This window comes from Vulpes vulpes, chromosome 13, assembly GCF_048418805.1.
Source record: "Vulpes vulpes isolate BD-2025 chromosome 13, VulVul3, whole genome shotgun sequence".
Classification (NCBI taxonomy): domain Eukaryota; kingdom Metazoa; phylum Chordata; class Mammalia; order Carnivora; family Canidae; genus Vulpes; species Vulpes vulpes.
The window spans coordinates 121,269,014-121,283,041 of NC_132792.1; the positions used below are offsets into that span (position 1 = coordinate 121,269,014).

At 39.8% G+C, this 14,028-nt stretch overlaps 1 protein-coding gene across 21 annotated transcripts in view; it reads right to left on the reverse strand.

The window, feature by feature from the left end:
* Nucleotides 1-14,028, reverse strand: part of ENAH (ENAH actin regulator) — a 140,565-nt gene that overhangs the window by 97,589 nt on the left and 28,948 nt on the right. The gene's annotated exons all lie outside the window — the stretch shown is intronic.

Below are 14,028 nucleotides of genomic sequence, written 5' to 3' on the forward strand. Positions count from 1 at the left end.
GTGAGCACTATAAATTGCCGCTAGAAACTTCTAATAAGCAAAAAACTTGTGTGTATGTCAAAAAATTTTTAGTAATAGTACACATTATGAGTAAAATAATAAGTTATTCCACTAAATAAACTCAGAATCTTAAACAAGCTATTATTGGCGGTAGACAATAAAAACAAATTCCTTTCTCTTCATTTTGAAAAAAATCAAACTCTTAACGGGTATTCCAGGCAAATTAAAGTCCAGACTCTTTTACCATTCTCAGCCAGTGAAGTTACTACCATTCCTTTTTCCTTTGGACAATGGCAGTGCCTTGCCTTGAGAGAGAAGGGACAAAGGGCCAAAGGGGAAATAGGGCTTCTTCCTAGAAAGGGGGAAGAAGTGGGTGGGAAAGAGGCACCAAGGGCTACTGAACAGGGGAGGATTACACACTGAGTGATTTACCCACACCAAGTGAACACCAATGTATAAAAATCCTATGTGTTAACACAAAACACTGGGCTACATTAATAGCAGTATGTATATGACCCAACAGTAGAAATCCTTTTTTATCCAGCTGAGTATCACAAAAAAGCATATATATTTGTAAATGGGGAAAAAAATAAGATTTGAAAATAAATGGTTTAAGTAAGCCCTAAGAGAAAAGACTACAAAATGGCTGCAAGCTGACTTTAGTTACCATTAATTAGACATTCCAGTACGAGTTGTCAAGGGTTAAACAATACACAAAGGGAATGACGTCAGCTTACAGTGTTGATTCCTCACAGGGTTAAATGAGGGAAATCTGCACAACAGAAAAACTCCAAAAACATGAACCTAGATCTGTGAAATGCAAATAGAAAATACTGAATTAAAATCTTAAAAAAACCCAACATCTTGTAAACAGGCATATTACTTTAAAAGCACAGCAAAAACATCATATAATAAAGCTCAGAACATGTAAAACAAAGTGCTATCTCTTCCCTTTGGATAGTCCTATCACAAAAGTACTACTAATGATGGCTGAACAAGTCATGAGTTATAATCCAATTTTAAAAGACTGGAGACAAAGATCTAGCTCTTCAGTTTTATTAGGGAGGAAACCGTCATTTTTTCCTTAGTATTTAGCCAAGCAAGATGCCACAGTTAAAACTACCCCCCCCCCTTTTTAAAGATTTTATTTATTTATTAGAGACAAAGAGAGAGAGAGAGACAGGCAGAGGCAAAAGCAGGCTCCATGCAGGGAGCCCGACATGGGACTCCATCCCGTCTCCAGAATCACGCCCTGGGACAAAGGCAGGGCTAAACCACTAAGCCACCGGGGCTGCCCAAAAACTAGCCCTTTGAACAAACAGTTCAAATGGTTCTTGTAATGCACAAGCTACAATCAAGATACAGGGAGCGGGCAAGTGTTTGCTTGTGTTGTAACCTAACCAGGCAGAAAGCAAAACTCAAAAGCACCATCACAAACACAGGTTACTGATCTGCACTGAAAACCAATGGTGACTTACAACAGGAGTCTCTCTGAAACATGCCGTTCTCCATTTCATACTGTTTTTAAACCAGCATCATCACATGATTAGAAAAGCAAAAGCAACTAAATAGATGTATTCAAAAAAATGACTTTAACACTACAATTAGACGGAAACACATACTGTCTTAATTTTTAATTTAAATTCAATTTGACAACATATAGTATATAACACCCAGTGCTCATCTCATCGTATGCCCTCCTTAATTCCCAACACCCAGTTACCCTACCTGCACATAATGTTTTGAAATGAAGAATGATAAATGCTATTTAAAATTTTTAGATTCTACCAAATGCTGATGAAGTTTCTAGTGAAATGGCTAGGAAAGCCAAAAACAAAGAGCACGGGCTGAATCAAAGATTGTACTCCCCCAGCATGAACTAACCTGACCGTGGACAGCTCCCCTTCAATAGTTAGCTCCACTGACTACCTGGGACAGGGGCTTCACAACCAAGTCCTTCTCAATCCCTGCAATAATCATAGCAAATAGGCACTGCTGCTACCCCTATTCTGCAGACGAGGACACAGGCTCAGGTGTTAAAAGGGCCTGCCTAAGGCTATATACAGGCACTCAGCCATAATCCCAGGATTCAAACCTGAGCCATCCGAGGCAAAGGATGCTTCCCTGAACTACCACTACCAAGTGTGTATGTGTTTGGTCTTCTTGGTTTCAACTTCATCCACGCAAAAGTTCTAACAAAATGCAAAAACAGAAACAGAGTTTTAAACTATTAAACAAGACAAACCTAGAAGCAGTGGGAGAGATCTATAAGAAAAACAAATGCCCCAATATAAAAATGGACAATTCTCAAAGCATTTAGAGAAAATGGACAGAGATGAAAAATACTTGTTAGCTATGGCTAAGAAATGCAAGTTAAAACAAGATATCCTTTCAAACCCTGATAATTCCGGTGTGAGGAAAAAGGGCCTACCCTGTTGACAAAAGTGAAATGGTATAAGCATTATGAAGAGCTGTTTGTCCTTATGCATCAAGAGTCTTTGAAATGTAGATATCCACTGATTCCACAGAATACATTGTTTATAAGTGTATTATGTAATATAAACGTATAATGTACGTGTAAGAATATTAAACCACTCGTGATGAGGAGAAATTCCAATACAGGACCAACTAGGTAAATACGTTTTTCAGGTTGAACCTTATGAAACTGCCAATATTCAGCCACTTGTGAACAGAAATGCACACAGTAATTTTTAAAATAATATGTATTTTTTTAAGATTTTATTTATTTATTAATGAGAGAGTGAGAGAACGGCAGAGACAAAGGCAGAGGGAGAAGCAGGATCCATGCAGGAAGCCCAATGTGGGACTCAATCCTGAACCTCTGGGATCATGCCCTGAGCCAAAAGGCCACTCAGGCATCCCATACGTATCTATATTTAAAGTTGACTTTTAAATATTAAATAGGGAAAAACAATACAAAACACACTATTTTAGGTAAAAAAAAAAAAAAGACCAACAGGAAGAAAATACGTTAGAGTCAATTCTATGCTTGGTGCCTTTACACACTGTCTCTAATTTCCTAGAGTCGCCCTATAATGTACTGTTACTCTCAGGTCACAGGTTTGGGAGCAAATCTAAGACAGTTTAAATACTTTAGGGAACTATTTGAAGACAAGGTTAGAATTCACAGTAGACCTTGTATGTCTGACCTCAAAGCCCACACCATCTCCAAGAGGTCACACCAATACATTCTTTCCTTAAGTGTATTAGAACTAATATTATTATAATAACAACAGGAGGACTTCCAGAACATATTTTTTAAATTTTTTTAAAGATTTATTTATGCATGAGAGACAGAGAGAGAGGCAGAGACACAGGCAGAGGGAGAAGCAGGCCCCCCATAGGGAGCCCAATGCAGGACTCCATCTCATACCCTGGGATCATACCCTGAGCCAAAGGCAGATGCCTAACTGCTGAGCCACCCAGGCATCCCATTTTTTAAAATATCTTAATGAAATACTGCTTTCAAAGCATAAGAGATCATGAAAATACTTGCTGTATGCCCCACCTCCCCCAAATTCCTATGCTGTAGTCCTCACCCCCAGCATCTCAGAATGGGACTGTATTTGGAGATCAGACCTTTTAGGAGGTGATTAAGGAGAGATCATACAGATGGCCCCAATCCAACAGGGTTGTTGCCCTTATAAGAAAAGATTAGGACACAGATAAAGGGAAGAGCATGTGAAGACAGCGAGAAGGTGGCCATCTACAAAGCAAGGAGACAAACCTCAGAAGAAACTGGACCTGCCAATATCTTCATCTTGAACTTCGAGCCCCCAGAATGGAGACAAAATGCATTGCTGTATTTACACCGCCAGTCTGTGGTATTTTGTTATGGCAGCCCTAGCTGATGAACACAGTGCTCTTACTCTGAAAGTACTAAACACTGTAAAATCTTAAACCTGACAACCCCTTGTATTAAAGAAAATATGCCTTCAGATAGATTACCCATAAAGCACCAAAAGAAAATATTTTACAAATACTTTTAATGAAGTATGAAATCTTTTAAAAAATATACCTAAATTTAACTTACTGGAAATTACCATGTTAGTTAAAGAGCACTGGTAGCACATTCAAATTAAACATTAATAACCTTACAACCCCAAAACTACTCATTCTTACATATACCCAATAAAATCACTAAGCACCTAACAAGGTCCTGAATGATGCAGCGGGCAGTACCAATGCAGACCTGAGAAGGCCTTGCAGCTCCTTCTCCCTCGGCAGAGCAGAGTGGTGGTAGTGGCGTGTCTTACAAGTCCAACAATAAGTAATTTTTTTAAAGGCAGAGACCACAAACAAGCAAACAAACAGCAGCAGAGAACTAGGGCAGACTCCAGGTATGAGCACAACTTGGGAGCAGGAGAGCAGGTGATCAATCTGACTTATTAGCAGGCTGAGGAAAAGGAAAATGGTCTCATGAGTCATTGAGGGTGGGAAATACATACATACATACATACATACATAAGCCTAGAAAGGTTCAGGAACCAGGAGTGGGAAAGGCTAAAAAAAAAAAATGGTCAAAAACACCTCAGAAGGAGTTCTCCATCAAGCTCCCAGATCCTGTAACCCAAGCAAACAGCCAGACACAGAGCCCTCCTCCCTAGCAAGTTTACCGCAAGAAGGACACAAACAAAGGCGTTTCTGAGGAAGGCCTATCCGGAATGGCCACCACCAACCACTCACTGCTCTTTTCCCCCAGCTCAGTCACAGAGTCTCTGCAATCCAGTATAACCTCTCAGGCAGCAAGACCCTCTTTTCCTTACAAGAAAAAGACCCATAGACATTAGCAGCTGAAGGTCCCCTGAGAAAGTCGGACCCACTGGTCTGGCCTACAGAGCCACACTTTGCTGTAAGCTCTGTCCCTCTCTGTAAGCTATGTCCACGGGAATGCACCTCCCAACTCACTGTCAGAGCAAAACCAAACAAATCCTCACACTTTAATCTGATGGCCAAGGACTGTCGAATATTTGAGAAATCCTCCAATTTGAAAGATAGAAACAAAACAAGGAAGGGAGACAATTTTATAAAACAAAAACAAGACAGGGGATCCCTGGGTGGCTCAGTGGTTTAGCGCCTGCCTTTGGCCCAGGGCGCGATCCTGGAGTCCCGGGATCGAGTACCGCGTCCGGCTCTCAGCATGGAGCCTGCTTCTCCCTCTGCCTGTGTCTCTGCCTCTCTCTTTCTCCCTATGTCTATCATGAATGAATGAATGAATGAATGAATGAATGAATGAATGAACAAACAAAAACAAAAACAAGACAATGCTGGGAAGAGGAAAAATTTCAAATTATATATAACTAATACCCTCAAAGGGAAATATTCATTGGTGAAATAAGCATGTTATTAGAAGGAATATTCATAAAACAAAAAAAAAAAAAAACCTTTGAAATTTAAAAATCCATAAAACCAGTAAGAGTTGAAAAATAAGATAAATGGGGAAAAAAGAGAGGAGAAAAGCTGGTCCAGAAGGCCCAGAAACCCCATAACAAGAGCTCTTCCCTTTTGGACAGCCCATTACCAAAGAAATAATAAATTGCTTAGCATTGAAGGGTATACGCTTCTAGATTTAAAGCATCCATCAAAAGCCGAGCACAATGAATTGGTTTTTACAGACTCATATTAAGACACATCACTATAAAGTTTCAGAGCACCAGGAACAAAAAGGGAAGTTCCTAAAGGCTTCCAGGAGGAAAAAACAGGTTTCTTCCAAAGGACTGAAAAGCAGAATGACATCCAATTTTTCAGAGCAACACTGGGACCTCAAAGATGCTGAAGCAACACCTTCAAAATTCTGAGGAAAAATCATTTCCAGCTTTTTTTTTTTTTTTTTTTTTAATTTCCAGCCTTGACTTCTAACCACAGCCAAGTTACCAATCCAGAAGAGGCTCTAATAAAAATATTCTTAGATGTTTTCTGAGGTTTTGTGTTTTTTTTTTTTTAAGATTTTATTTATTTACTCATGAGAGACACAGAGAGAGAGGCAGAGACACAGGCAGAAGGAGAAGCAGGCTCCATGCAGGGAGCCTGACGTGGGGCTTGATCCCAGGATCTGGGATCATGCCCTGAGCCAAAGGCAGATGCTCAACCGTTGAGCCACTCAGGCGTCCCAAAAATATTTTTAGATGTTATAGGTCTATCAGAACTCGCTTCCCATGCCCCATTTCTCAGAAAGCTAGAAGTGGTAAGCAATACAGGAAAAAAAAAAAAAAGCAAGAATTCCCAGGATGGTAAAAACCGCACTGTAAGTTGGCCAAAAAGGTAACTGGTCTGAACTGAACCAGAAGGTTAAAGGTATCCAAGAAAAATAAAAAGGTGCTGAAGAATGACCTGGTATGCTTGTACTGAAAGGAGAGGTCACCACTGATGGAAGAGTCTGAGGCTGGGAAAGTGGTTGAGAGAATCGACAGCTAAGCACAGAATACGAAGACTCACTAAATCTAGATACGGCAAAGTCATCTGCAAGGAAAATGTGATGAGTGTACAACAAAGCTCAGCGTAAATGGTATTTCTGTAATCATAACAACTAGAATCTTGGTTAACCAAAATTTATTACATAAGTGTATCTAGAAGATGAAAAGGAAAGCACACCCTGGGGAGGAGGCAGGGCTAAAAAACAATCCCCATCTTCCATAACCTGAAGTCAAGACAAATTCTGAAACTGGAGTTAAGTCAAGAAATATTGGAAATACAAAAAGAAAACTGCAGGGGATACCTGGGTGGCTCAGTGGTTTGGTGCCTGCCTTCGACTCGGGGCATGATCCTGGAGTCCCGGGATTGAGTCCGGCATCGGGCTCCCTGCATGGAGCCTCCTTCTCCCTCTGCCTGGGTCTCTGCTTCTCTCTCTCTCTCTCTCTCTCTCTCTCTCTGTCTCTCATTAATAAATAAAACCTTTAAAAAAAAAAAAAAACTGCAGAAGAAGAACACAAAGGTGGCAGCGGTTCTTCTGGAGAGCTGGATTCTAGAGGGGAAAAGGTACAGGATTCAGGATTCTCTTTTTTTTTTTTAACTCTAGGCTCTGTGGAACTACTTGACTTCCTAAACTATGTACTACTTTGATAAAAAGTAAATCACAGAATCATGCTTTAGTTTTTAAAAATCATGCTACAGAGTTAGTATTTAATTACACAGGAAAGTATTCATAGTACATTATCACGGGGGAATCACAGAACATTATGTTCGATAAAAAATATATATATATACTGCTTAAAAAAATATAGAAAATACACAAGTAGTTTTTTCCTGGAATAGTGGAATTATTTTCATTTTCTTATGTAAGCTTTTCTGTATTCTTCAAATCTTCTGTAATATACACAATTACTTTGTAATCCAAGTAACTGAAAAAGTAAAAGGTCAATAGAGCCCAAAGACCAAATAATTAAATTAATTCTGATTCTTGCCCCAATAAGTCACTTAGGCCCCACTGTGTGGTTAAAAATAAATTCGTGATTTTTTAATTATTATAAAAACCCAGAAGGTTTTATAAACCCTTAAATAATACCAGGTCCCCATGTCAGAAACTTCTCATCTCTTTCAAGTGTGCTTACATTTCATCAGTCTTATTAAACTTCAGACCAAGATTATAAATTGACTTCCACTTTCAAAACTCTACCTGTAAGAGTTACAAAGTCACTTTGTAAACTTAAAACATAAACAAAAAGGTGGAATAAGGAAACAACTTAGAACTTCTCTTATGTCCAAAACAGAACTAAAATTAAAAGAGAAAATAAAGGAACCAACAAAGTACAGGAAATATTTATAAAACTGAAATTAGTATAACAACTACAAATGCTGAATTTGGCCCACACATGCGTGTTCAGGGGAAAAAGCAGAATTCAATGTTCATGATATTATGATATCCCAACACTAATTCAAATGCTCATCAAGAGTACATTGGATAAACAAACTAGCATTTCACACAGTGGAATAAAATGAACGATATGCATGAATGACACAAACCTGATGTTAAGCCAAAGCAGCCAGATAATGAGTATATACTCTGTGATTCTATTTATATAAGTACCAAAACTGACAAAATTCATCTACGCCGTTACAAGTCAAACAGTGGTTACCCTCTGGGGACAGACTGCGACTCTAAGAAGGCAGGAGGGCAGCAGGGTTCTGTTTCCAATCCAGGTGGTAGTTACATGGGTCTACTGAGTAGTGAAAAGTTATGTGTACTTTTCTGTACACATTTTACACTTCATTAAGAATTTCAGGGGCACCTGGGTGGCTCAGTCAGTTAAGCATCTGCCTTCAGCTCAGGTCATGATCCCAGGGTCCTGGGATCCAGCCCCAAGCTGGGCTCGCTGCTCAGTGGGAGTCTGCTTCTCCCTCTCCCTCTCCTTCAGCCCCTCCCCCTGGCTTGTGCTCTCTCTCTTAAATAAATAAAATCTTAAAAAAAAAAAAAAAAGAATTTCAAATCAAAGAGTAATACTCAAATGACCAAGAAGCACATGAGAAAACAGTCAACATCAGTAATTAGGAAAAAAGACAAACTACAAGATACCACTTCACACTCACAAAGATGGCCATAATAAAAACCAAAAAAACCAAAAACCTAAGAACTAGTGTTGGCAGAGGATGTGGAGAAATTGGAACTCACATGCATTGCTGCTGAGAGTGTAAAATGGCCCAGCCACTGGGGAAACCCGTTTGACACATGCCAATAAGTTAAACATATTTACATATGACCTACCAATTCCACTCCTAGGTATATGTCCAAAGAAATTGAATACGGGCTCACAAACACTGTACATAAATGTCCATAGCTTTATTCACAATAGCTGAAAGGTAGAAACAACCCAAATACCCATCTACAGACAAATAATGGAGACTCAAAATGCAGCATACCCATATACCAAGCAATGGAATAAAAAAAGAATCAAAGTATGAAAAAGAATGAAGTACTGACACTTGTTACAACATGGATGACCCCTGAAACCCTAGCTAGATGAGAGACGACAGACACAAAAAGCCACATATTCTACGATTCCATTTATATAAAATGCTCGGAATAGGCAAATCTGTAGAGTTAGAATGCACATTAGTGGTAGCCAGAGGCTAACGGGCAGGAAGGAACAGAAATGACTGCTTTAATAGGGCTTCCACTTGCAATGACGAAATCTGGAGCTAGAGTGCTGACAGTCACACCACATGATGAAAGGACTTTTTTTTTTAAAGGTTTATTTATTTATTTATTCAGAGAGAGCGAGAGAGAGGCAGAGACACTGGCAGAGGGAGAAGCAGGCTCCATGCAGGAAGCCTGACGTGGGACTCAATCCCGGATCTCCAGGATCACAACCTGGGCTTCAGGCGGCGCTAAATCGCTGCGCCACCGGGGCTGCCGGATGAAAGGACTTAATGTCACTCACTCGTGCACTTTAAAATGGTTACCATGGTAAATTTTATGTTATATATATTTTACCACAATAAAAAAATTGTAATAATGTTTTTGAAAAAAGGTGACATTTAAATGCAAGTCAGGATACCCTTAGCACTTAAACTAAAAACAATCCTTTGCAAAGAATTTTGGCGATAAATAACAATTTATCTTTGTCCTAGTTCCTATTTCTCCTTCTGAGAACCCTAAGAAACAAAAAACCTTTAGATCCAAAAGTGCTCACCGTAGTATTTATAATAGCAAAAAATCCACAAAAAACAAAAAACTAAAGGCCAAGCTATCAGGAAATGGGTAAGTAAATCAACAATATATTTATAAAATTAACTATGCCAAAACTAAAAATATTTACTGATGACATCCATTATAAAATGGGGGAATGTTTATATGATGAAGCAACTGTGATTAAAAGCAAACAATACAAATTCTATAAACAGGGGCACCTGGGTGGCCCAATAGGCTGGGAGTCTGCCTTCTGTGCTCAGGTCATGATCCTGGGGTCCTGGGATCAAGTCCCACATGGGGCTCCCCACAGGGAGCCTGCTTCTCCCTCTGCCTAAGTCTCTGCCTCTGTGTCTCTCATAAAGAAATAAAACCTTTATAAATAAATAAATAAATAAATAGATAAATAGATGACAAATAGATAAATAGATAGATAAATAAATAAATAAATAAATAAATAAATAAATAAATAAATAAATAATAAAGCAAGCCAGCAATACAAATTCTATAAAGAGAGGTGCCTGGCTCAGTAGGTTGGGCATCTGCTTTCGGCTCAGGTCATGATCTAAGGGTCCCAGTAAATAAATAAATAAATGCAAGCCAACAATACAAATTCTATAAAGAGAGGTGCCTGGCTCAGTAGGTTGGGCATCTGCCTTCAGCTCAGGTCATGATCGGAGGGTTCTGGGATGGAGCCCCATACCCGGCTCTCTGCTCAGCGAGGGGTCTCCTTCTCCCTGTCTCTGCTCTTCCCTGCTCATGCTGTCAACTAAACAAACAAAATCCTTCAAAAAAAACTCTATAAAACCAAGCCAACTACTGCAAAAAAAAGATTCAATGAATGTTTACTATGGGTTTGCTACGGACACTGTATTTTCATTCTGCTTTCTGTCCCTCAAACAAAGAAAGCTTTCTCATCTCAGGGTCCTGGGACCTGCTCTATCTACGTGGAATGCTCTTCCTCCTCATCTCATGTGACTATCACCTCATCTTTGAGGTCAATTCAAATTTCAACCCTGAGAAGGTCCTCCCCTCCCTACTCCCATCACCACAGGCCTTGGTGCACCCCCTGCCTCACCTTTTCCCACCCCACATTTTATCTTCTTTGCACTGACCTGAGAATAACTGACTTGTTTATGTACTAGTACATATTGCTTCTCCATCTCCTAAGAAAATACACACCCCCTGGGTACAGGGACTCTTACCTTGTCTAAATGCCCATCCCCGACAACCGTACCTGCCAGCAATAATGAGTATCTGAGAAGCTAATCAATAAATATTCATTGACTGATTAATGTGTTTCCTTTACTTTCCCATACTTTGTCAATTCTCTATAGTAAGTATATACTACTTTTGGTTTTAATCCTATTTTTAAAGATTAAACTACTTCACGTACAGAACTTTGTTGGATATTCCCTAAGGACAAGCCAAGGGTCTAGTTTTCAATCCTAACCACAAAAATAACTAGTTATAAATCCTTCCTAATAAAAGGTAATGCTCTAGTACATTTTCTAGCCTATCTTACCTGTTTTTAGAAGCTTAGAGACCTGTCTCAAATTTCTAGTTCCATAGGTGTTTAATCACCTTTCTCCACAACAATCCTCCCTGCATTCCACCACTCATGCGTGCATACACACACACACACACACACACACACACACACATACATCCTTTCAGTGCCATTTTAAAAGAGGCATGAGAATTATTTCAGAACTCGCTGGAAACAGCATGCAAAATAAATGATGTTGAAAAGTAAATACATTTAATTTTACTCATATATGTGAATTTCAAAATAAGATACACTAGGAAAGTAGCCTAACTACATTTGCTCTTCTGTTGATCTGTAGTTGAAATGCAGTCTACAAAAATATAACTATATCTAGTATTTATATTTATATTGTAACCATATATAAAAATTGAAAAGAAAAATATCCTTTTCTGAAAAGAAGAGCTAGTTGAGATGTTCAAGAATCAAAAGTGCTACTTTTGATTTACTTTTATTGGAGACAATGCCAGATTCCAATAAAATACAAACCTTTAAAATTTACTGTCATTGTTTCCATTAGTGACTGGAAAACTATACCCCATCCACTAAATCAGTTTTGAAGATACCCAGCTTGAGTGCTGAAAATCTACTGAGCTCAGACCAGCAAATTGAACCTTGAACACCAGGAAAAAAAAAAAAAAAAGGATATTTCTGTCATTCTATCGTTAGAACTTTGCCAGTCTACGGACAAATGCGCCAGCTATTTTAAATGTAGATTTAAGTTCTACTCACAATAATACAACCAAATTACATGTCCAAACTCTTGTACTTTACCCTTCAAGGTTCAGAGATACCACCAAAGACCTTCTAGATTTAAAAAAAAAAAAAAAAAAAAAAAAACCTGCCCAAGTAACACAGAAAGACCTTCTAGCTTTTGAGTGACAGCTTGTAGCCCAAGCCTAAATAGACCCAGGGATTATTAAGATCCTGGCTCACTATTTAGACACATTATCTGGTATATAAAAATCAGCACACACCCACATTAAAAGTACCCACTGCAAGTTTTTATTTCTGTAGTATTAAATAAATGTTCATTCAGATGATCCAAAGAATCTCAACAGAGCAGTACTAAGTCACAGAGTGGCAATTAATTTAGCCTTTCCTATAAAGTCTTGGCATAATTAGAACCATCAGAACCATGGATGCAACCCGAATCCACTAGACAAACTTAGCTGGTATGAAGCCCAAACGCCCTACTTAGCTGGTTGAAGTAAGGGATGCCTGGGTGGCTCAGCAGTTGAGCATCTGCCTTTGGCTCAGGGCGTGATCCTGGGGTCCCAGGACCGAGTCCCACATCGGGTTCCCCGCAAGGAGCTTGCTTTTCCCTCTATGTCTCTGCCTCTCTGTGTTTCTCATGAATAAATGAATAAAATCTTAAAAAAAAAAAAAAATCAACCAACCAGCTAAGTAAATTCCACTACCAATGCTCCTACTACCAATGCTTACAAAAACTATTAGAATTTAAATTCCTTCACAAAATACGGATATATCATGCCTCATATTGCCATTCGAACAATAGGAAGGCATTTATGTCTCTGCCATTGCCAAAGTGGTTAAATAATATGCAACTAATTTTCTATGCTCTATCTACCAGCTTGTAACTAAATTCTGAGCAAAAACTAAGAAAAGACAGAAGCAACATTTTTAATTTGCTCAATACTAGCTATCAACTACTCTTCCAAGGAAGATCTCCTGAAGAGAAAGGTTATCAGTTTAAAAGTATTACCAGCCAGAACTAAGTGAATGTAATGAGAGGGAGGAGAGTGTGCCTCATCCTTAAGGCAAAGGAACGCGGTTTCAGCAACCAGGAAGCAGATTTCAGCTATATACCAATGTGCACCTAATCCCCAAACAGACTGTTTGGCAGCTGCTGCCCCTGCAGAGTAGCCTCCATCCTCATCCAAAAATCCCCCTGGAGGAGAATAACAACTCTCTGAAAGCAATCAGCCTTCCTAACATTAAACTTTTCGATAACTTGGGGGGGAGGGGGGGTGAACCATGGGCCAATGTCCCCAAAAACTAAAACCACCAGCAGCTCTTTGTACGAAAGGCTAACCCATGTCTCTTTTTAAAAAATGGCCATCCATATACACAACTGGCCACAGGGATGGCTTTTAATCAACCAGTTGCCAGTTTGGGATTCCTGTCTTATCTCTCTCCTTCCAAGAGAATACAGCACAGAAATAAGGGAACAGTAATTGCCTCCGCTCCTGCCGTCACTCCTGCTTCGTGGCTCACTAATAAGTAGTTCAGGGATCCTAGACTGGTGCTCAGAGCTCTCCCCATCCATCCATCCATCCATCCATCCATCCAGTCCACAAAGATTCACTGAGTGCCTGCTAAACGTCAACCGCTGTTGTACCTTGCTTTCTCCTCTGAATCACTGATGAATCCTCCAAGATTTCTAGACCAAAAAGTGAACCAAGAAGTTTTATATTCGATTTATAACACTGAAATGGAAAAAGCAGAAAGCCACCTCTATGCCTTAAACTTCCAGGTTTTTAACTATCTTCATACCAGTAACTACTGGAAAGCCCCTTAAACCAAAACCAAACCAAACGCCAAAGGATTCGGCCCCAGGAGAAGGGCAGAGGCTGAGGGAGCCCCAGAACCCCTACAGGGGCATACCCTGAACTGCAGAGGCGCCCAACTCACATCGACTCATCTCCCTCCTCAGCCTTTCGTCAAGCTGCGGCCGGCGACACACACGCTGTGCAGACCCCAAGCCAGCACCTGCAGCACGGACACACGGAGGGCACACGGAGGGCACACGGGGGGCGCACGGAGGGCACACGGGGGGCGCACACGGCCTCTCGGACAGCACCTGCCCTTAGCAGGG